Below are 22,418 nucleotides of genomic sequence, written 5' to 3'. Positions count from 1 at the left end.
TGTAGTGGTTTTCATAGATGATATGCTGGTATATTCCAAAAGTGAGGAAGATCATGTTGAACACTTAAGGTCAATGTTGAGTACCCTGAGAGACAACCAGTTGTACGCCAAATTCTCGAAGTGTGAATTCTGGCTGAAGAAGGTTGCATTTTTGGGACACTTTGTGTCTAAGGAAGGAGTTGCAGTGGACCCTGCAAAGATAAAATCTATTAGTGAGTGGCCTACACCTAAGAGTATCACCGACATTCGGAGTTTTCTTTGTTTAGCGGGTTATTATAGACTCTTTTTGAAAGACTTTTCTATAATCGCCAAACCAATGACAACTTTGATGAAGAAGGAAGCAAAGTTTGAGCGGAATGAGAAATGTGAAGAGGCATTCCAATCTTTGAAGACGCGATTGACAGCCGCGCCGGTGTTAACCTTACCTGATGAGAGTGGTACCTATGATGTGTACAGTGATGCATCTAAGAATGGCTTAGGGTGTGTATTGATGCAGAACGCAAAGGTGATTGCATATGCATGAAGGCAGTTGAAACCATATGAATCCAATTACCCTACCCATGACTTAGTACTAGATGCCATAGTGTTTGCATTAAAGATATGGAGACACTATATGTATGGTGTGAAATGTAGGATATTCACGGATCATAAGAGTTTTCACACAGAAGGATTTGCATATGCGCCAAAGAAGATGGTTAGAATTGATCAAGGATTGTGATTTGGACATTCAATACATGAGGGAAAAGCCAATGTAGTTGCAGATGCTTTGAGTAGGAAATCAAGTCATAGTGTGAATACGTTAGTGTAGACACCTACTTTTGTCCCCATTCCCGAAAGGGAAAGGTTTGATGATGAAAGCATAAATCTCCACTTGACAACGCATCTCCTATAAAATAAACGAATCTCAATTCCCCTTTTCATTTCACCCGAAACCTGCTATTTATGGAAACCTGCTAAAATAGTAACTGCCGTAAAAGGTAGCTTCTAAAAGTGGCAAATCATAAAGGATAGAAACCTGTCAGAATTAGGTGTTGCATTCCAACATAAATCCTAAATGAGATAGAAAACTGCGAGAATCCTATTCCTAATATGATTCGTAAATAAGAGTTACGTATTAATTAAAATCCTAACGAGCCTAGAGTTCGTAACGGGCCCAGACGCATTCCGTCATAAAATTGATACGCGCTAAAAGACTCGATTAAAGTCTTAAACTCTACGGATTTCAGGAATCCGAATCTGACTAAAGAAAACAGCCCAGACCCTATTTTCAACGCCTGGCTCTGGGCGCCGAAATCTTCGGCGCCCAGGCCTGGGCGCTGAAAATACCTGGGTACGTGTTTTTTCCTAATTCTTTGTGGATTAAAACTCTGCAATTCTATCTTTCCACGAAATCTTCCCTATAAATAGACCCCTGAATTCGACGTGAAAGGAACACACACAACACAATTATATTCTGAGTATTGACTCCAACCCTTAGCCTAAGCCTCACGCTGCAAAACTGTTCACGCGTTCTGTCGCAATCGATTTATAAATCGAACAGAACGTATCCTGTCCCATAATTGAGATTCGTTAAATAAAAAGGAGAAATAGCAAAGTCAAAGTGGTTAGTTTTCTGAGGACCGTGACGCACCTCTCAAGGGTGCGTCGTAATGTGCCCCTTCTCGATGATTTAACTGCTTTCCTCGCCCTTTTTATGAACTGTTAAACTAACTAAATCTGATTGTTCTATCACGCCTAACAAATATAATATTTTTGGGAAATCGGATTATCATGCTAGGTCCCTTAATGCTATTTAAATCAGATAATCACGATCGAATTAGTATTATATGTTGCATATTGCTAAAATCAACTCAGATTAGTTTAATAGTTAACGCATGTCCCTTCAATTATTTATGCTGAGCTAGTAAGGATATCCTGCCTCTGGAGTTATCGACGAGCGAAGTACTCCTCTCGGTAGTTACAGTCCCCCGAACCCTCAATCTCTACCTTGCGGGTGTATGTTGAGAGATCCCCACACCAGGGATCACAAGGGAACCTACGGCCGTCGTGGTCAAACATAATTGCACTCCCTTTATGTCACGATAACCGGGTTTTGTCAGTTTTTCTCATTGTCGTTAAAAACTGAATGGCGACTCCTATATTACTAGTCAATTGGGTGTGAACTCACAGGAAATCCAATTACACTTGATTGAATAAAAATAATCGTCACACCCACGAGGGACGAGGTCACGCATTAGCCTCGTGCTTTTTCGACCCCCTCACAGTTAGTAGTTGCTAACGAGCTGTGCAAGGACATGCAACGATTGAAACTAGAGATAGTGAATGGAGAATGTCTCGAAGGAATGATGAATGCCTTAACTATCTAATCGTCTATGTTTGATGATATCAAGGAGAATCAGGCTGGAGATGTTAAGCTAGAGCGGATAAAGGAAAAGATTTCGCAAGGGAAAGATACGGATTTTAAGATCCACGATGATGGAAGTTTTAGGTACAAAGGACGGTGGTGCGTGCCTCAAAAGTGTGGTGAACTAAAGGAAAAGTTAATGAGAGAAGGTCACAATACACCATATTTTGTTCACCCGGGTGGTGACAAACTGTATAAGGATCTAAAAAAGGTCTATTGGTGGCCAAGAATGAAGAATGAAGTGGCTGAATTTGTTGCAAGATGCTTGACTTGTCAGAAGGTTAATATTGAGCATAGGAGACCTCAAGGAAAGGTCCAACCCTTAGAAATCCCGAGTTGGAAATGGTATTGTATCTCAATGGACTTCGTCACTTGTTTACCTAAGTCGAAAAGTGGAAATGACCGAAGGAAATAATGCCCTTGGTCCAAGTATGCATATAATGTTAAGTCTAATAAATGCGGTTCAGTATTAATTAACAATTTAATAATTCAGTGAGATCAAGTGAGCGGAATGCCTAGCTAGAGGCCGCTTCAGTTCAAGTGGAATTAATGATATTAATCCACAGCTTACTCTTGACTGAACCCGTAGGGTCACACAAATAGTACGTAAATGGATCGAGTATTTAATTGCATTAAATACTCCATCTATGGATATTCAGAATCGACGGATCTTGGTTTCAGTGGGAGCTGAGATCGTCATAAGCAAGAAATGAATGCTCCGGAAACGATGATATTTCCGGAAACGGAAATATGGATCGTATCGGAAATATAAATATTATCGAAGTCGTAGATGTTGCCGGAAACGGAAACATGGTACGAATCAGAAAATATTATCGGACATGGAAATATTGCCGGAATCGGAAATATTGCCGGAAACGGAAATATTGTCAGAATCGAAAATATTATCGAAATCGGAAAATAATTCCGGAAACGGAAATATTAAATATTTTTCGAGACGGAAATTAATTCCGAAATCGGAAATGTTAAATATTGTTCGTATCGGAAATGAATTCCGAAATCGGGAAATTAATAGGAAGTGCGTCGTACGAATTAGCATCGGACGAGATTGCTAGACGAAGGCCCAGCACGAAGCCAGGCCCACGTCCAGCAAGAGAAACGCGCGCCACAACGCACCAGCCCGAGGCTGCGCCAGGCCCACCGCAAGGCAAGCCCAGCGCGCGCCCAAGGCTGCGGCAGTATGCAGGCTTCGTGGCAATGGGCTGCGATTGCTCGTGGGCTGCGCGCGCGCGTATGGCGCCCCTCGTGGGCTGTTGTGCGTGCGTGTGTGTTCGTGCACCCTTACGAAACCTAAAGCGTATAGGATTCATTAGTTGATTGAATTTCCTAATCCTAAAAGATAGATTAATTGATTTAGAGTTCTACTAGGATTCTAAGTTAATTAATTCGTATCCTAATAGGATTACAAGTCCTTTTCCATAACTCTATAAATAGGTGCCTAGGGTCACAATTTATAGATACAATTTATAGGAAAATCAGTCACTTTCTTGCCCCATAATAGCCGAAATTTATATTACCTTAAGGGTGATTCTAGTTGGTCAAGCTTAAGGCGGATCCGGACGTGCTGTGGACTATCTACGGAGGGACGACACTTGGAGTCCTAAAGACTTGTTCTTGTTCGGTTCGGGCGCAGCTAGGGAGGGCACGCTACAAAGTGTATGCATTTGAATTATGCTAAATGATTATGTGTAAATAATATGTTTCCTGGCATTATGGTTTTTCGGCATGATTTATGTTTATTCATATGTATCATAACCTAACAGTGGTATCACGAGCCTCTTATTATTTTCATAATCTAAATTGCATAATATGGTTAAATTTTACAAATTTGCAAAGAATTAAAAGGGGTGATTAATTTTCGTAATTGTTAATTAATTGCAAATTGCATTTATTTAATTATTTGTACGCAGTTTTTTGGCAGTTTCTTCGTTACTCAACAAAATCGAGTGATTTTTTGTCGATACCGCATGTAAAAGGCATTCTAAAATTCGAAGCCTAATTATGACTTTTCGGAGGTTTTAGTTTTTTGAACGCAAAAGTTTGTAAATTTAAGATGTTAAATTGAATATTTGCGATTCTTGTTCATAAATCTTGAATTTTTGATTGACCTACAGTATATGTTTAACAAGTTTGAATGCCTAGGCTTGTTAATTATACAACCTAATTTGTAATTATGATTAATTTGTTGAAATTTGAACAATTTAGAATTGATTTGATTTTCATAATTAATTAATAATTTAATTAGGTACCCATGATTAAAAACCACCATAAAAATTGTTAATTTGTGATAAATTTTAAATTTTTATGACCTAGATTTGAATCCATGTTAATCGGAAATTAATTGATTAACAAATTTTCGATTTTTCGCCCTAAAATTATGAAATTAAAAGGTTTTATTAATTTGTCATTAATTTGAAATTAAAAATTTTAATTTTTTATAAAATTCGCTCATAAACGTTGCACGAACAAAGCAAAGGAAGCTACGTTTTACCCTTAAGGGGTGTTGTATAGTGCGGGCACGCGACGACGAGCAAGGGAGCTCGTCGCCCGTGCAGTACGAATGCAGCGAGCAACCAAGCGCATGGCGCGCGCACGAGGCAAGGGAACCTGTGCATGTGTGTTGTGTGCTAATGGCGAAGGGCGATGGGCGTGGCGCATGACGAGGCGCGCGCGCGCGGGCTAGAGCTGGGTCGTCCATCGATCGCTGCTCTGCGCACCAACATGCGATGCCTCGAGGACTTGCTTGCGCCTAAGCGAGCGAGCGCTCCTTCGGTAGATGCTGCGATGCATGCAGGCAAGCAGGCTGCGCAAGCGTGGCTTGGCTTGCTGCGTTTGCGCGTGGCTGCTGTTGCGATGTGCCATGGGCTTGCGATTGAACGTGCGCATGATGGGGCTTGGGCGCAAGCCCAAGTGCTCGTCGTGTTACGATTAAATCATTTTGAATTTTAATTTGAGTTTTTCAGTTCGAATAATTTTAATTAATTTTAAAGTTAATAATTTAAATTGTTTTCTTGGATTTTAATTTTGAATATTATAATTATTATAAATTTCATTTATTCTAATTATTTTACTAAAATTAAAAACCTTGAATTAATTTAAATTCGGTTAATTCAACTGAAAATAAATTAAATAAGTGGATTCAATAATAATTTTATATGAGCTTTAAATTTTAATTAAATTTGTATGTTTCCGGTTAGACTAGAAATACAATTTTATGTTTAAAATTAGTAAAGCATATAAAGTTATTGGTTTAAGTGGGAGTATTTTTTAGTCATAAACTCTTGATTAGGTCTACAAATCCTTTAAGGTTAAACAACTTGATTAGAATTAATAAGGACTGAATAATTGGTAGATTATTGGTGCCCTTGATTAATTGCTGCAAATATTTAAGTGATGCATAACGTGTTTTTACTAACCAGCTATGTGGGCCATTCATGATAATGAATGGGTGAATGGTATATATTGTATATGTATTGTTTTGCAGGTTATGAAGTGACTAGTATGGCCCAAATAGGATAGAAAATATGGTCTGCGTACCATTAATTTGAATGTAATTGGTCTAATGCACCAAAATTTGTTTTTCAATTCAAATATGGTTTTCGTACCATCAAATAGTTGTAATTAGTTTAATTATAGCTTATCCTATTTGAAGAAAATGGTGCCTCCCACGGTGAAATTCAAGACGGAGTTTCCAATCCATTTTCAAGACGGACTTTGAAGTTGAAGCTTCAAGATGAAGTCGGGCCATACTAAATCACATTTATCTTATGCATTCTTTAAGTTATTTATTGCTTTAATATGTCTTAAATATGCATGAGATTGTGGCTTGATTATGTTGCATGATTAAGGATTTTAGTTCACTTAAAATCTAACCAACATAGTAAGAGCCTTAAGTTCCAAACTTAAAAATTGAGTTAAAAGGTGCCATGCCAAAATAACACTTACTTGGATAACCTTTACATCAATCTAGTAATAGTTTTAAGCTCAGCAAGGTGTTACTTATTGATCCTAAAGGGGTAAGGTACACAAATAATTGTGAGTACATGTTAGTTTTGGTGAAACTCAACGATATAAGTAAGGAGTCCTTTTATGTCGTGGCAAAATCGATAGGTTTACCTAATAAGTTCTTAGACGTACCTATCAACCAAGAGTAGTTTCTAGACTATTAGCAAAAGGCTTTTGCTTACCAAAAATGTTTTAGAATTGAGTCAAAATACATAATGTGCTTAATTCTTCAATGGTTTTAGGGTCTTGGAATCATTTTATTCACACCTGCCGGAACACATAACTTGAATAAAATGCTTAATGAACATTTAATTATGCATGTATGCTAGAATTTAAGTTTATTAAGAGAAACTGTGAATGATTATTTATTTGTTTATTCTTTTCATTGTAGTTTTAATTATGGCAAACAACAATTCATTCATTATTCGGTCAATTCTCGAAAAGGAGAAGTTGAACGGGAAAAACTTCCTTGGCTGGCAAAGGAACTTGCAAATAGTTCTTATGCAGGAAGAAAAGGAGTATGTCCTAGAAGAGGCGATGCCCGAAGCCGCAGGCGATGGGGTCACTCAGGCAGCTCTCAATCGTTGGATTGATGCCAACAAGGATGTGAAATGTCTAATGCTCGCAACTATGAGTGCAGATCTGCAGAAAACGTTCATCAACTCAGATGCTTTCACGATCATCAGTGAGTTAAAGAACATGTTCCAAGATCTGGCTCGAGTCGAAAGATTCGAGACTCATAGGCAAATTCTTGAGACCAAGCTTAAGAAAGGCGAGCCCGTAAGTCCACATGTTCTCAAAATGATTGGACTCATTGAGAATATGAGTCGGCTAGATCAGCAATTCTCTCAGGAAATGGCTATAGACACCATCCTCCATTCTCTTCATAGCGGGTGTGATCAATTCAAGCTGAACTACAGTATGAATAGTCTGGACAAAACACTCACTGAGCTTCACGGTATGCTGAAGACCGCCTAAAAGATGCTCAAAAGTGATAAGCAAGATGTGCTTATGGTGCGTGGGGGCAAGTTCAAGAAATCTGGAAAGAAGAGGAATGCTAAGAAAGGTGGCAACAAGGCTAGCCAGACTAAGCAACCAGCTGGCGCCAAATCTGAAAAGAGGAAGGTCAGTCAACCCACTTCTGAATTTGAATGCTTCTACTGCAAGAAGAAGGGGCGTTGGAAGAGAGATTGCTTGAAGCTAAAGGAAGATCAGAAGAACGGAACAGTGGTTCCATCTTCAGGTATTTTCGTTATAGACTGTATACTTTCTAATTCAACTTCTTGGGTATTAGATACAGGTTGTGGCTCACACTTATGTTCCAATCCACAGGGACTAAGAAGAAGTAGAAGGTTAAGCAAGGGTGAAGTCGACCTACGAGTGGGAAATGGAGCACGGATTGCTGCATTAGCTGTAGGGACTTATTATTTGTCGTTGCCCTCTGGGCTATTTTTGGAACTGGAAGAATGTTTCCATGTTCCAAGTCTTACTAAAAACATCATTTCTGTTTCTTGCTTAGATGCTAAGGGATTTTCTTTTTTAATAAAAGACAATAGTTGTTCGTTTTATTTTAAAGAGATGTTTTATGGATCTGCTAGATTAGTCACTGGACCTTATTTATTAGATCACGACAAACAAGTTTATAACATAAATACCAAAAAGGCCAAAAAGAATGATTCAGATCTCACCTATCTGTGGCATTGTCGATTGGGCCATATAAACTTGAAACGCATAAAAAGACTTCAAAAGGAAGGAATTCTAGAACCATTTGACTTAGAGGATTATGGTAAGTGCGAATCATGTTTACTTGGCAAAATGACAAAGCAACCTTTCTCTAAAGTTGGAGAAAGAGCAACTGAACTATTGGGTTTAATCCATACAGATGTATGTGGACCAATCAGTACAAATGCTAGAGGTGGTTTCAGCTACTTTATCACTTTCACCGATGACTTCAGTAGATATGGTTATGTCTACCTAATGAAGCATAAGTTTGAATCCTTTGACAAATTCAAGGAATTTCAGAGTGAAGTAGAGAATCAATTAGGCAAGAAGATTAAGGCACTGCGGTCTGATAGAGGCGGTGAATATCTGAGCTATGAACTTGATGACCATCTGAAAGAATGTGGAATTCTATCAGAATTGACTCCTCCTGGAACACCACAATGGAACGGTGTGTCGGAACGGAGGAACAAAAACTTGCTAGACATGGTTAGATCAATGATGGGTCAGGCCGAACTTCCAATAGAATTTTGGGGACATGCACTAAATACAGCTGCACTCACTATAAATAGAGCTCCGTCTAAAGCTGTTGAAAAGACTCCATATGAGTTATGGTTTGGAAAGCCTCCAAATGTGTCTTTTCTTAAGATTTGGGGATGTGAAGTATACGTCAAGCGATTAATTTCAGACAAACTTCATCCAAAATCTGACAAATGTATCCTTGTGGGCTATCCAAAGGAAACAAAGGGGTATTACTTCTACAATACATCTGAGAACAAGGTGTTTGTTTCTCGAGGTGGTATCTTTTTGGAAAAGGATCACATTTCCAAAATGATAAGTGGGAGAAAAGTAGACCTCGAAGAAATTCGAGTCAATCAACAAACTCTAGAGAATGCTCAAGATGACATTCAGGATGAAACTCAGAGATCTTTAGAAGTATCTGGTGAGAACCATGGTCAATCTGAAGATGAAACCCCGCGTAGATCGCAGAGATATAGATCTCAACCGGAAAGGTACTTAGGTATTTTGACGAACGAGAGCTATGACGTTCTATTACTTGAAAGTGATGAACCTGCGACTTACAAACAAGCTATGACAAGCCCTAGCTCCAAGCAATGGCAAGAAGCCATGCAATCTGAATTAGACTCCATGTCTGAAAACCACGTATGGGATTTGGTCGATTTGCCAGATGGCTACCAAGCCATTGGAAGCAAATGGGTTTTCAAACTAATAAAGGACAAGGATGGAAAACTTGAAGTTTTCAAAGCTAAATTGGTTGCAAAAGGTTACAGGCAAGTCCACGATGTGGATTACGATGAAACCTTTTCACCAGTTGCAATGCTAAAATCTATTCGGATAATGTTAACAATCGCTGCATATTACGATTACGAAATATGGCAGATGGATGTCAAAACCGCTTTCTTAAACAGCATTTTAACAGAAACTGTGTTTATGACACAACCTGAGGGTTTTGAGGATCCAAAGAATGCTAAAAAGGTATGCAAGCTAAAGAAATCAATCTACGGATTAAAGCAGGCATCAAGGAGCTGGAATATACGTTTTGATGAAGTAGTAAGTGACTTTGGTTTCATCAAGAACGCAGACGAATCTTGTGTATACAAGAAGGTCAGTGGGAGCGAAATTTCTTTTCTAGTATTATATGTCGACGACATATTACTTATCGGAAATGACATTCCTATGTTGAACTTTGTCAAGATTTGGCTTGGGAAATTTTTTCGATGAAGGATCTAGGAGAAGCACAGTACATATTGGGCATCAAGATTTACAGAGATAGATCTAAAAAGATGATTGGACTTAGTCAAAGCACTTATATCAATAAGGTGCTTGAAAGGTTCAAGATGGCAGACTCCAAGCGAGGCTACCTACCCATGTCTCATGGAATGACTCTAAGAAAGACTGAGTGTCCAAAAACACTTGATGAGCGTAGACGAATGAATGGGATTCCATATGCGGCATTGATTGGTTCAATAATGTATGCTATGATATGTACACGCCCGGATGTTGCGTACGCACTCAGTGCTACGAGCAGATACCAGTCAGACCCAGGAGAGGCACATTGGACTGCTGCCAAGAACATTCTGAAGTACCTGAAAAGGCACAAAGATGACTTCCTGGTCTATGGTGGAGATGATGAATTAATTGTTAAAGGCTATACGGACGCAAGTTTCCAAACCGACAAGGATGATTTCAGATCACAGTCTGGGTTTGTCTTCTGCCTCGACGGAGGTGCAGTGAGCTGGAAAAGTGCTAAGCAAAGCACCATTGCAGATTCTACAACTGAAGCGGAGTACATTGCTTCACATGAAGCAGCAAAGGAAGCTATATGGCTAAGGAAGTTCATAGGAGAACTTGGTGTAGTCCCCTCCATTAAAGGACCAATAGCCCTATATTGTGATAATAACGGAGCTATTGCACAGGCAAAGGAGCCTAGACACCACCAAAGAGTCAAGCATGTACTTCGTAGATTTCACCTTCTACGAGAGTTCGTTGAAAGAAAAGAAGTTGAGATAAGCAAGATTGGAACTGATGACAACATCTCAGATACATTGACTAAACCTCTGCCGCAGGCGAAACACAACTCGCACACTGCAGCTATGGGAATCAAGCATATTGGAGAATGGCTTTGATGTCCTTGTTTAATGTTTTAAAGTTTTAGAGTTTAATTCTTTGTAAAACATTATTGGTTAATCATTCACAACAAATGAATAGAATTCATTTTTCCATTTAATTTGTGGTTTATTAAATGATGAGTCCCTTCAATTTGACGATATATTCAAGATAGACTGTCAGGACCAGTCCTGTGACTAAGAAATGTCTATCAAGTGAACTTGAATGTCAAAAGTTGAAAATGGTCCCTGGTCGTAGTTTTCTATAAAAATGGACGCATAGAAAACGTTAGACGACTAGAATGCAAGATGACTAGTAGTTCTGTTTCTTGAACTATGTGGACATGGCAATGTCATAATCATTTGCATAGATACTTACTTTGGGAAGACTAGTATCGGACAGACCTATGAAACTTTACTGTAAGAGATGAAAATCTGTCATAAGTAAATTTCATTAAAATTATTAGATACTAAATCCTCAATACCTGAGTGATTTGAGATTACTTGTTTGAGAACTGGTTACTTTGACGTTGACCAACCGTCACACCGTAAAAGGAGGCTATAAAGGCAACGCTCAGGTAATCACCTAACAAACGAAGTCTAATCTCAAGATCGCAAGATTGGGATTGTCCTCCCATAAATCGGGATGAGATGCTGAAAGTTGTACAAGGCCACTCGGAGAGCTAGAAACTGTAAAATGCATGGCCGTGCTCAGATGAATCATAGGCTATGATTATCTGTTTTATTTGATCACTTGAACTCTGAAACCGAGAAACACCTCTGGACATAATAAGGATGTCAACTCTTACCTTATGTTCAAGAGCAAGCATCGAGCGACAAAGGAATTAGGAAATGCACACTTGTCCCTAAGGACAAGTGGGAGACTGAAGGAAATAATGCCCTTGGTCCAAGTATGCATTTAATGTTAAGTCTAATAAATGCGGTTCAGTATTAATTAACAAGTTAATAATTCAGTGAGATCAAGTGAGGTGAAAACCTAGCTAGAGGACGCTTCAGTTCAAGTGGAATTAATGATATTAATCCACAGCTTACTCTTGACTGAACCCGTAGGGTCAAACAAATAGTACGTAAACGTATCAAGTATTTAATGGCATTAACACTCCATCTATGGATATTCGGAATCGAAGGATCTTGGTTTCAGTTGGAGCTCAGATCGTCATAAGCAAGAAATGAATGCTCCGGAAACGATGATATTGCCGGAAACGGAAATATGGATCGTATCGGAAATATAAATATTATCCAATTCGTAGATGTTGCCGGAAACGGAAACATGGTACGTATCGGAAAATATTATCGGAAATGGAAATATTGCAGGAATCGGAAATATTGCCGGAAACGGAAATATTGTCAGAATCGGAAATATTATCGAAATCGGAAAATAATTCCGGAAACGGAAATATTAAATATTTGTTCGAGACGGAAATTATTTCCGGAATCGGAAATGTTAAATATTGTTCGTATCGGAAATGAATTCCGAAATCGGCAAATTAATCGGAAGCGCGTCGTACGAATTAGCATCGGACGAGCTTGCTAGACGAAGGCCCAGGACGAAAGCCAGGCCCACGTCCAGCAAGAGAAACGCGCGCCACAACGCACCAGCCCGAGGCTGCGCCAGGCCCACCGCAAGGCAAGCCCAGCGCGCGCCCAAGGCTGCGGCAGTGTGCGGGCTTCGTGGCAATGGGCTGCGATTGCTCGTGGGCTGCACGCGCGCACATGGCTCCCCTCGTGGGCTGATGTGCGTGCGTGTGTGTTCGTGCACACTTACGAAACCTAAAGCGTATAGGATTCATTAGTTGATTGAATTTCCTAATCCTAAAAGATAGATTAATTGATTTCGAGTTCTACTAGGATTCTAAGTTAATTAATTCGTATCCTAATAGGATTACAAGTCCTTTTCCATAACTCTATAAATAGGTGCATAGGGTCACAATTTATAGATACAATTGAAGTATTCAAAGGTAAGACTTTCAAGAAAAATCAGTCACTTTCTTGCCCCATAATAGCCGAAATTTATAGTACCTTAAGGGCGATTCTAGTTGGTCAAGCTTAAGGCGGATCCGGACGTGCTGTGGACTATCTACGGAGGGACGACACTTGGAGTCCTAAATACTTGTTCTTGTTCGGTTCGGGCGCAGCTAGGGAGGGCACGCTTCAAAGTGTATGCATCTGAATTATGCTGAATGATTATGTGTAAATAATATGTTTCCTGGCATTATGGTTTTTCCGCATGATTTATGTTTATTCATATGTATCATAACCTAACAATGACACCATTTGGTTGGTAGTAGATAGGTTGACTAAGTCGGAAGTGTTCATACCAATGGAAGAAACCTAGAAAATGGAACAACTTGCCAAAGCTTACATCAAATATGTAGTGAGACTACATGGAGTTCCTAAGGATATCGTGTCAGATAGGGATTCTAGGTTCCTTTCGAATTTCTGGAAAAGTGTACAGAAGAACTTTGGTACAACATTGAAAATGAGTACAGCGTTCCATCCAGCCACAGATGGACAAACCGAAAGGACTATCCAAACCCTAGAGGATATGTTAAGAGCTTGTGTGATAGATTTTCAAGGTGGATGGGAAGATAACCTTGATCTGATTGAGTTTTCATACAATAATAGCTATCATGCCAGTATTGGAATGGCACCATTTGAAGCCTTGTATGGGCGAAAATGCAGAAGTCCCTTGTGTTGGAGTGATATCAGTGAAACCGTTGTACTAGGTCCCCAAATGATAGAGGACACAATGAACCAAGTAAGGACTATTAAATCCAAAATTCAAGCCGCACAAGATTGTTAAAAGAGTTATGCAGACTTGAAACGTAGGGATGAAGAGTTCCAGATAGGTGACAAAGTGTTACTTAAGGTTTCACCAATGAAGGGTGTAATGAGATTTGGGAAGAAAGGAAAGTTATGCCCAAAGTATATCGGCCCATATGAAATCCTGGAACGGATAGGTAAGGTGGAGTATAGATTAGCCTTACCCATGGACTTACATAGAGTGCACAATGTGTTCCAAATATCTCAGTTGAGAAAGTATGTCCTGGAAAAGTCGCATGTGTTTCAACTGGAGACCATAAAGTTAGACCAAAGTTTGACATTTGAGGAAAGACCTGTCAAAATCCTTGATAGCAAAGTGTGTAGTACATGGACCAAGGATGTTAAGATTGTTAAAGTGTTATGGTCTAACCAAGAATCTGAGGAAGCTACCTGGGAAGCCGAGGAAGAAATGAGAAAGAAATATCCCGAGCTTTTTCTCGCGGTTAGTTGAGTTACGGGGTCGTAACTTGTTTTCTTTAAAAGGGGTAGAGTGCGATAGAATTTCGCGCTTTTTACCTTACTTACCTTATTTCCCCTTACTGTATGCCTAATTTAGTGCTTTTCAGTGAAGTTTAACTCTATACTGTCATGTTGAATTACTTAAAGAGTACACCAACTAAAATTTTCTGCAAGAAAACGCATTAAAGTCTCAATAAAGTCTCAAGTTTTGATTTCCAAATTACGATTTCTATGCCCAAGTTTCGGGATGAAACTTCTTTTAAGGAGGGTAGACTGTAATACCTCGTATTTTTCTGAATTTATAAATATATTTTAATGTATTTATAAAGTATTTTTACGATTTTCAGAATTTAAATTGCATTTAATATGCATTTAAATGTGGTTTTAATTAAATAAAAAAATTATTCTTTTTATTTGATTCCGAAATAAATTAAACGAATTTATTATTTTATTATTTAAGTCGGGAATTTATTGGGTCGTAGTTCAAAACTTTTTAAATTAAATTCCGAGCCCAAACCAATTCAGTTGGTGAACCCAAAAAAGATTTTAGGTATTTAATTCTAACATAACCCAAGTTCTAAGCCCAATGCAAAACCCTAACCTAAGACCACTAGGGATTAGGAACCTATAAATATAATCCCTCCTTTCACTTGATCCCCTCAAAATTTCAGAAATTACTCTCTCTCTCTCCTCTCTTTCGGCACTCTCTCTCTCCTCTCGCCCCTTACCTTCGGCCGCAAGCAAGCACACCCTCGTGCCTTGCTCGCTGCCCAGCCGCGCACTCCCGTGCCTTCCTTCGTGCATTGCTCGCGCAACACCCTCACACCTCATGCGTTGCTGCTGCCTACCCCTCGCACCTCTCGCTGCCGCTCACCCTCGCACACACGTGCACACTGCAGTGCGCTGCTGTTGTGTTGTGCCGAGCGGAGCCCCGCGCCCAGCGCCCAGTGCTCGCCCCTGCTCACCTGCTTGCTCGTCGCTACCCGCGTGTGCCTCGCACACTACTGCTGCTTCGTGCTCGCTGCCCACACGCAACACGATTCGTGTTGTGCGGGTTGTTGTTGTTGATCGATTTCCGTACTCCGTATACTTTTAACCTTTTTCTGAATTCCGTTTTACAAAAAAAATTATTATTATTATTGTTTTGGATTATTTAAATTGGTGGGAACGGTTATGAACACCGTGTTATATGTTTTCGTATTTGAATTGATGAGATTGATTTTAATTATACAAACTATTATTTTCAGATTTAGTAATTAATTAGTGTGTCAATTTTTATGATCAAAACATGGTTTTATTGATGACCTATTGATAGGATTTTAATTCCAATTGTTTAGGTGATTGGTTCACATAATTTAATGACGATTTAATTTATGGGAATCAACTTAAATTTTCAAACTTATTATAAAGCTTTAAAGTGTTGATTTTAATGATTTTAAGGTCAAACAGTCAATGTTTTTATACTAGGACTTGTGTTGACTATTTGAGACTATCAATTGAATGAATACGATTAATTTCTAATTAAAAAAAAAGGTTTTAGAATCTTAAATAGTTTATGGAAATTTAGTAAACATGGATAATAATTAAGTTTCTCCATTTTGTTTATAGGAGTTGATTTCTAGCTTTGAGTCGTGATTCGCATAGTGGCCCCCGTACTCAGGTATTTCAGGTACGTAAATGACTAGGGTGACCACCTATTCCATGAGGATTATATGATGTGTATTGATTGTGAATCATGTGAACTTAAAGTGTTGAGAATTAATGTTTGATTTGTGAACAAGCATGTTGTGAAGTATTATTGAATCTATGATTTCTACGTGAACAATCATGTTATGGACTTTCATAATCGTTGAATTATGTCAAGCATATTGTTCGAATTGATATGCATGTATGAGTGTTTCGCATGCAAGTTATTATGATTATGCTATTGTACGGGGTGTCTAGAATACCTTGAGCCTATTTAAATTTCCTCAGTCCATCGTTTATTCTACCACCGTGTAGAATACATTTGGGAAATTTATGTGAATTGAACTAAGGACTATTTGTGCTATAGGCACACCCCGCTTGTTAACAGGCAATATCGGGTTATCTCAACGGTGTTTTGAGAAGGAACAAAGGGAGTAAATTCACTTGAGTCCTATGTTTGATCACAAGTCCTACAGGATTAAAGTGAAGTGTCATTGTTTATTTGTTAATTGTTTGCATGTTATGTGTATGTGGAGTTTTTAGTCTCACCTTAAACATAACATACTAATTAACGTCAAGTGTAACCCGAATGAGCTTCAAAACTCTTGGAACGTATATACCTTGAGTATGAACAATGGGGGGAGTCACGTCGAAAAAACTCGTACTCCTTGGATGATACAAGACGTTGTTTCATTCTTTTGATTTTATCGCTTGTAATGCGCAAGAATTCCGTCGGTATGGTCCTACTGTCGGTAGAAAGCCCGACCTTAATTATTTGGTGCTTGGTTGGCTCCCAACACCCTCAGTTTCCCTCATTGGTTTTGTTATTATATTTTACCCGTTCGAAGCTAATTCTTATTAATCTGTGAGTTAAGAGTCGTGTCAAGTATCGAGTCTGTCTCCATGGTTAGTTGTTTATTGGATGGCTTTTGCATGTGGATTATTATATTGTTGTGAAGCATGTTAAACTAGGATTTCATTCTACCTTGTTCCTACTCATCTATCGCTGACTTCGTGCTTCATGTCTTTCGGTCATGGCCTTCGCCTTAATGACCCTATGATGATCCATCATTGCATTTGCGTTGTTGTGGAGTAGTTTTCAATAAGCAGGTTCGTAAAGATAACTTGCGAGAGAAGTTATCATGGGAATAGTGTTGAGAGACTATTTACTCTTCCGTATTTATAAACTCTACTTTTATTTTCTAGTCATGACTACTACTATTATTACTTGAACTATAGTTATTGGGTTTTAAACTATTTAATGCTTTGGTTTTTGGGCCGTAATGGTTCCAGTTTGTTAAGTGATGATGAGCGACATGTATGTCGCTCTTAGCTTAGGATTTCGTGTTAGTTTGTTATGCTTTTTCATAGTTTTTACGGAAATTTCATGAAATGCCCCCGAGTTTTGTCATAATTCACCAAACGCCCATCAAGTTTCAATAATTCATAAAATACCCCTCACAATTCGTATAAATACCCAACATACCCTTACTAATAACGGGCCGTTAGTCTGCCGTTAGCCAAGTTTCCAATTCACCCAAATTTCCCTATTCTGAAACTTATTTCACCAAATGCCCCTATTCTGAAACTTATTTCACCAAATGCCCAAAACATAAATATAGCTATTTTGATGTTCCAGCGACTAGTTTTTGTGTTTGAAAGGTAGCCGTTGGTCACGGTTCACTATAAAATCCCCTTTGCTGAATGGTTCTTGTAAGTTAGATGTTATTTTGATTTGCTTTGCTAATTTCATAAGATTTGTGTCATGAGTTTTCTTTCAAAATCATCATCCACACCCAATGAGTCCACATATATTAGAGTACCTACCAAATTTTGTTATTGTGGTAGAAAATTTGTCATTCGAAGCTATGATACAACACTCAATCCACAAAGGTTGTACTACAAGTGTGATCCTTGAAACAATCTGAGATGGTGCAAGGGAGTAGTTGAGCAAGAAAACAAGGGGCAACAACACGAAGGACAATGCGGTGGGAGCTTAGACGAAGGAGAAAGTATTGAAAATAGGGGAAACAGTAAGATGCAAGAAGAATTGAAGCAAATGAAGAAGAAGCTAAAACAACAACAAAAAGTAGTCAAAGTTGTAATACATATGGGGAAATTATAATTTTACTGTTTGTAATCATGAAGTAAACACAAGTAATGAGAAACAAATTCACATTTTATAAATAATTGATGTTGCATAATCTGCACAAAATACCAAAATGGTAAGCATTTTTGTTTTTAGCTTCACTTACAAAACATCTATGCACCAACTACATTTAATGTTGTTTTCTACTCAATGAATATGTGCAAGATTAAAACAGATGTGCAAAAAACTACCCCAAAAAGCACTAGCAGCTATCCAAAAGAGCTTGTGGAACAATTCTCCACTCCAACCTCCATTACTACCACAATAACAAAATTTGTTAGGTACCCTAATATATGAGGACTCATTGGGTGTGGATGATGATTTTGAAGGAAAACTCATGACACAAATCTTATGAAATTAGCAAAGTAAAGCAAAATAACATCTAAAATACAAGAACCATTCAGCAAAGGGGTTTTTATAGCCAACCATGACCAACAACCACTTTTCAAACACAAAAGCTAGCCGTCGGAACATCAGAATAGCTATATTTAAGTTTGGGGCATTTGGTGAAATAAGTTTCAGAATAGGGGCATTTGGTGAAATAAGTTTTAGAATAGGGGCATTTGGGTGAATTGGAAACTTGGCTAACGGCGGACTAACGGCCCGTTATTAGTAAGGGTATGTTGGGTATTTGTACGAATTGTGAGGGGTATTTTATGAATTATTGAAACTTGATGGGCGTTTGGTGAATTATGGAAAAATTCGAGGGAATTATGGCAAATTATAGCTATTTGTGTGATTTTTATAAGTTTCTTTCCATCTTGTGCTTTATAGGTGATTATGATGAAAAGTGATGGAAAATAAGTAGAATTGAGCCAAAACAGGGCTTGTGCGATCGAGTTGATACTTGTGCGCCCGAACAGAGGAGAGCTGATGGACATCAAGGAATCTACAGTTTTGTGCGACCGAACGTTCCTTTTTGTTCGGTCGCACAAAATGGATTTTGGAGACAGAATGCCTCAAAATTGGAAAACGACCACACAGGTTTTGGTTCGACTGCACAAGAGTTTGTGCGCCCACACAGGTTTTTCTGTTCGACCAAATCAAAGCTCAAATGAGACAAAGGCCAAGAAAACACCATTCGACCGAACAGGATTTCTTGTTCGGTCGCACATGACGAAGGAATTGTTCTTCGCTGCCTTCGCTCGCACAGGCTTGAATTTTGCTCGAATGGGTCTCTTATGTTCGGTGGCACAGAGGGTATGTGCGACCGAATGGCTGCGCGGGCTGCATATTTTCGAATTTCGGCTTCTATTGGGGGAAACTTATAAATAGATTTTTCATTTTTTATTTTATGGTAGAATTTTAGATTAACATTTTTAGAATCCCAAAATAGATTTTCAGCAATTCTAGAGAGAGAAACTCCTCCATTGAAGCATCAAGTTGTAATTCCTTAAACTCTTCTTTTAATTTCTTGCAATTCAATTCAATTCTTAGTTTCTTAATTCTTTCTATTATGCTTTTGTTCTTTAATTGTTCATAATTCTTGAAATTCCTCTTTCTTTGTTTTAGTTGAATTGTTTTTTAATTCCTTCATTGATTGTTCAATTGAATGCTCTACTCTTTGATTCCTTCTTTCTAATTCTTTAATCTCATGTTTGCTTGCTTAGCATCCATGAACTTCCTAGTTTCTAGCATGTGTAGTGAGTAGTCTTAGGTTAGGGAAAGGGGAGAATCTAGGGGTTTAATTAGGGGAAATTGAAGATTGAATTGATGATTGATTGTTGTAATTAAACATGATTTGATGATAGGATATCCATGCCTAATTGAGTGGTAGTTGCAAATGCTATTTGATTAGATTTAATTGGATTGCATAGGTTAGGTTTGGCAAGACATTGTGAGCCTAACTTGTGTAAGTGAATAGTGGTGCCTATTATATGCAAGCTTGTTTAGTCTAGGATTAGGCGAAAGCTCTTCCGTAGATTAGATGCTTCGCGTTCCCCATCTGAGAGGTGGCGGGTTCGTCATTAGATGCTATTTGCCTATACACCAAGTCCTTGCATGATCATGATTACTTAAGTGCTTAGTTCTTTTCCCCCGATTTCCCTAGGCTATCCCCGACTCCCTAGCGTTCCCCTTTATTGATTCAATTTCGTTTAATCGTTAGCTTTAGTTTCCTAGTTATAATTCAATCAAACTCTTGTTCAAACTAGCTTAATATCTAAACTCGATAACCACCGTTTCTTTGGGACGATCCCTATGCTTGCCGCTATAGTTCATATAGCCGGTTAGTTTAGTGGTTTATTAATTTTGTTTGATTGTGGTGTTGATCTTTCAACGACAGAAAAACGCCCTATCAAGTGACCATTAACTATTAAATATGTTTTGAAAGTTAGTTATTTTCGCTGTGTAATTTTGGTAAATAGCCTTAACCGTTATCACGGTGGCGGTAATATCTTGTTAATTCTTTTATATTAGTTGGAAAAAGGAATTATAAATATAAGGAATTATCAGGGTGTTACAAAAACGCCCAAAAACACGAACTTCGGGGCCTGTTTTTGTGATTCTGTTCTCATGAATTGATCTTAAAACACCGTTTTTAATCAGATTAGGGTCAGAAAAATCAAATTTCCGACATTTTACGAATTCAGAACATTTTCTACGATCTATCCAATAATCCAGAAAAATTCGAAAAATTCACGAAAAATTCAGAAAAAATTCGACATTAATCACAAACATAATAACATGCCAATAAGTAATTTAAATACATTACCTCAAAAAAAAAAGTAATTTAAATACATGTTGTTCATGATACCACTGTAGGGGTTTATAGTTAAATACATATTAACAATAGCGGAATAACCCCAAAGCGAAGAATCATGTATAAAGTACAGATCATGCAAACTTATGTTTGCAGCGTGTTTTCCTTAGATTCAACATATCACGAACACGAACAAGAAATCCAGATATCGTTCCTCTACTTGGTTCACCGACACGTTAAGATCCGTCTTGAGATCGATGGCTTAGAAGTCACTCAAGATATTTGCTTTTTGGGAAGAACACTCTAATGGAGGCACAGAGAGAATTAGGGTTCTCTCTTGCCTTAGGTTAGAATAATATGTGTAATTAGAATGCTGAAAACATAGGCCCTGTTTGGTTGTGAGGGGTTTGGAGAGCTTTTAGCGGTTTGGACACTATTAGAGGCTTGACCGGCTCAAACCGCTAATTTGAGTGTTTGGTTGTGAGTGGATTAAAATAGTGTTTTCGCACCAAAACGCTAATTTGAAAAATGCTGGTTAGAGCAGCGCTTCCATTTAGCAGATTCACATTTGAGATGTGAAATTACCCAATTGCCCCAAACTGGCACGTTCCTCTCCCATCTCCATTGTTGTCCTGTTATCATTTTCCTTCATTAGCATCCAATCTCCTTCAGTATCCCATCCATTTCTTATTTAAAAAAATATGGACACATTTTTTTAACCTTATTCTTTAGTCATCACAAATTCAAACCGTTTTCTTGTCTAAAAATGAAGGAATGTCTCCATCTTCTTCATTTTAGATCGAAATAATTTTGGTTTAGAAACAAGCATGCATGTCTTAATTGAGAGATCCAAAACTTGCGCAAGATCTGGATTGGCCTTAGTATCTTCACCTCACCAATGAATTGAAGAGAAATTAGAAGAACACGTTTTGAAAGTGATGTAAGATCGTATCTCATTATCGAAATTTAAATTGAAAAATTGTTAATTTCCATGAGTTTTTTTGGACATGAAAATGGTGAAGGTAGACTGGTGGTAAACTGGTAATTGGTGGAATAGTGGTACTTTTTTTTTTGGTGAAGAGGAATAGTGGTATTTGAGATTTGGTTTAGGTAGTTATGGAGATTGTAAGCAGAGATGGAAAAGAGATGGAAAAAAGAGGTGAAGGGAAATGAACGGTGGTGGACTAATTGGTAGGATGTATACATTTTTTTGCTTTTTTTTTGTTTTTTTTATTATAAACATTTGCATTTTTTTTATTAATCTTTAATACATTGGATAAGGATGAGCATTATTTTTAAATATAACTAGTGTGTGGCTCGGGCGATGCCCCGATTGCTACATTGAATAGTTAAAATTTTAGATTTTTCTTGAGTAAAATATTTGATAAGATACATGTAAAGTATTAAGTGAAAGCATTCATCAAGTTCGTCAACTACACAAACACACTAAGTCATTTATCATGAGAAATAATTTTTCAATTGCATCATCTTACAATTTGTATAATTTGTTTTCTAGTGGAAATAAGAGATTCAAAATTAACAAACACTAAATTAGATACATGCAGCCATGCAAGGCATTTCTGTAGTTGATGCTTAATTATGAGACTTATGACATCATGGTTATTCATGGTTGTCCTAATTCTTTAATTAATTTTTTTTTTTTCCAAAATAGCCAATAGAAAATAAAAAGTCACATAAAAGTTTAGTTGTTGTAAACTTCATGTTAACATTCACTTTTAAATTAATGTGAAGAGATAAACCACAAATGGTTGTTGGTTAAGATGGTAATGAGAGTTATCCTCCACA

This window comes from Spinacia oleracea, chromosome 1, assembly GCF_020520425.1.
Source record: "Spinacia oleracea cultivar Varoflay chromosome 1, BTI_SOV_V1, whole genome shotgun sequence".
In the NCBI taxonomy this organism is placed as follows: domain Eukaryota; kingdom Viridiplantae; phylum Streptophyta; class Magnoliopsida; order Caryophyllales; family Amaranthaceae; genus Spinacia; species Spinacia oleracea.
This window is presented reverse-complemented; position numbering follows the sequence as displayed.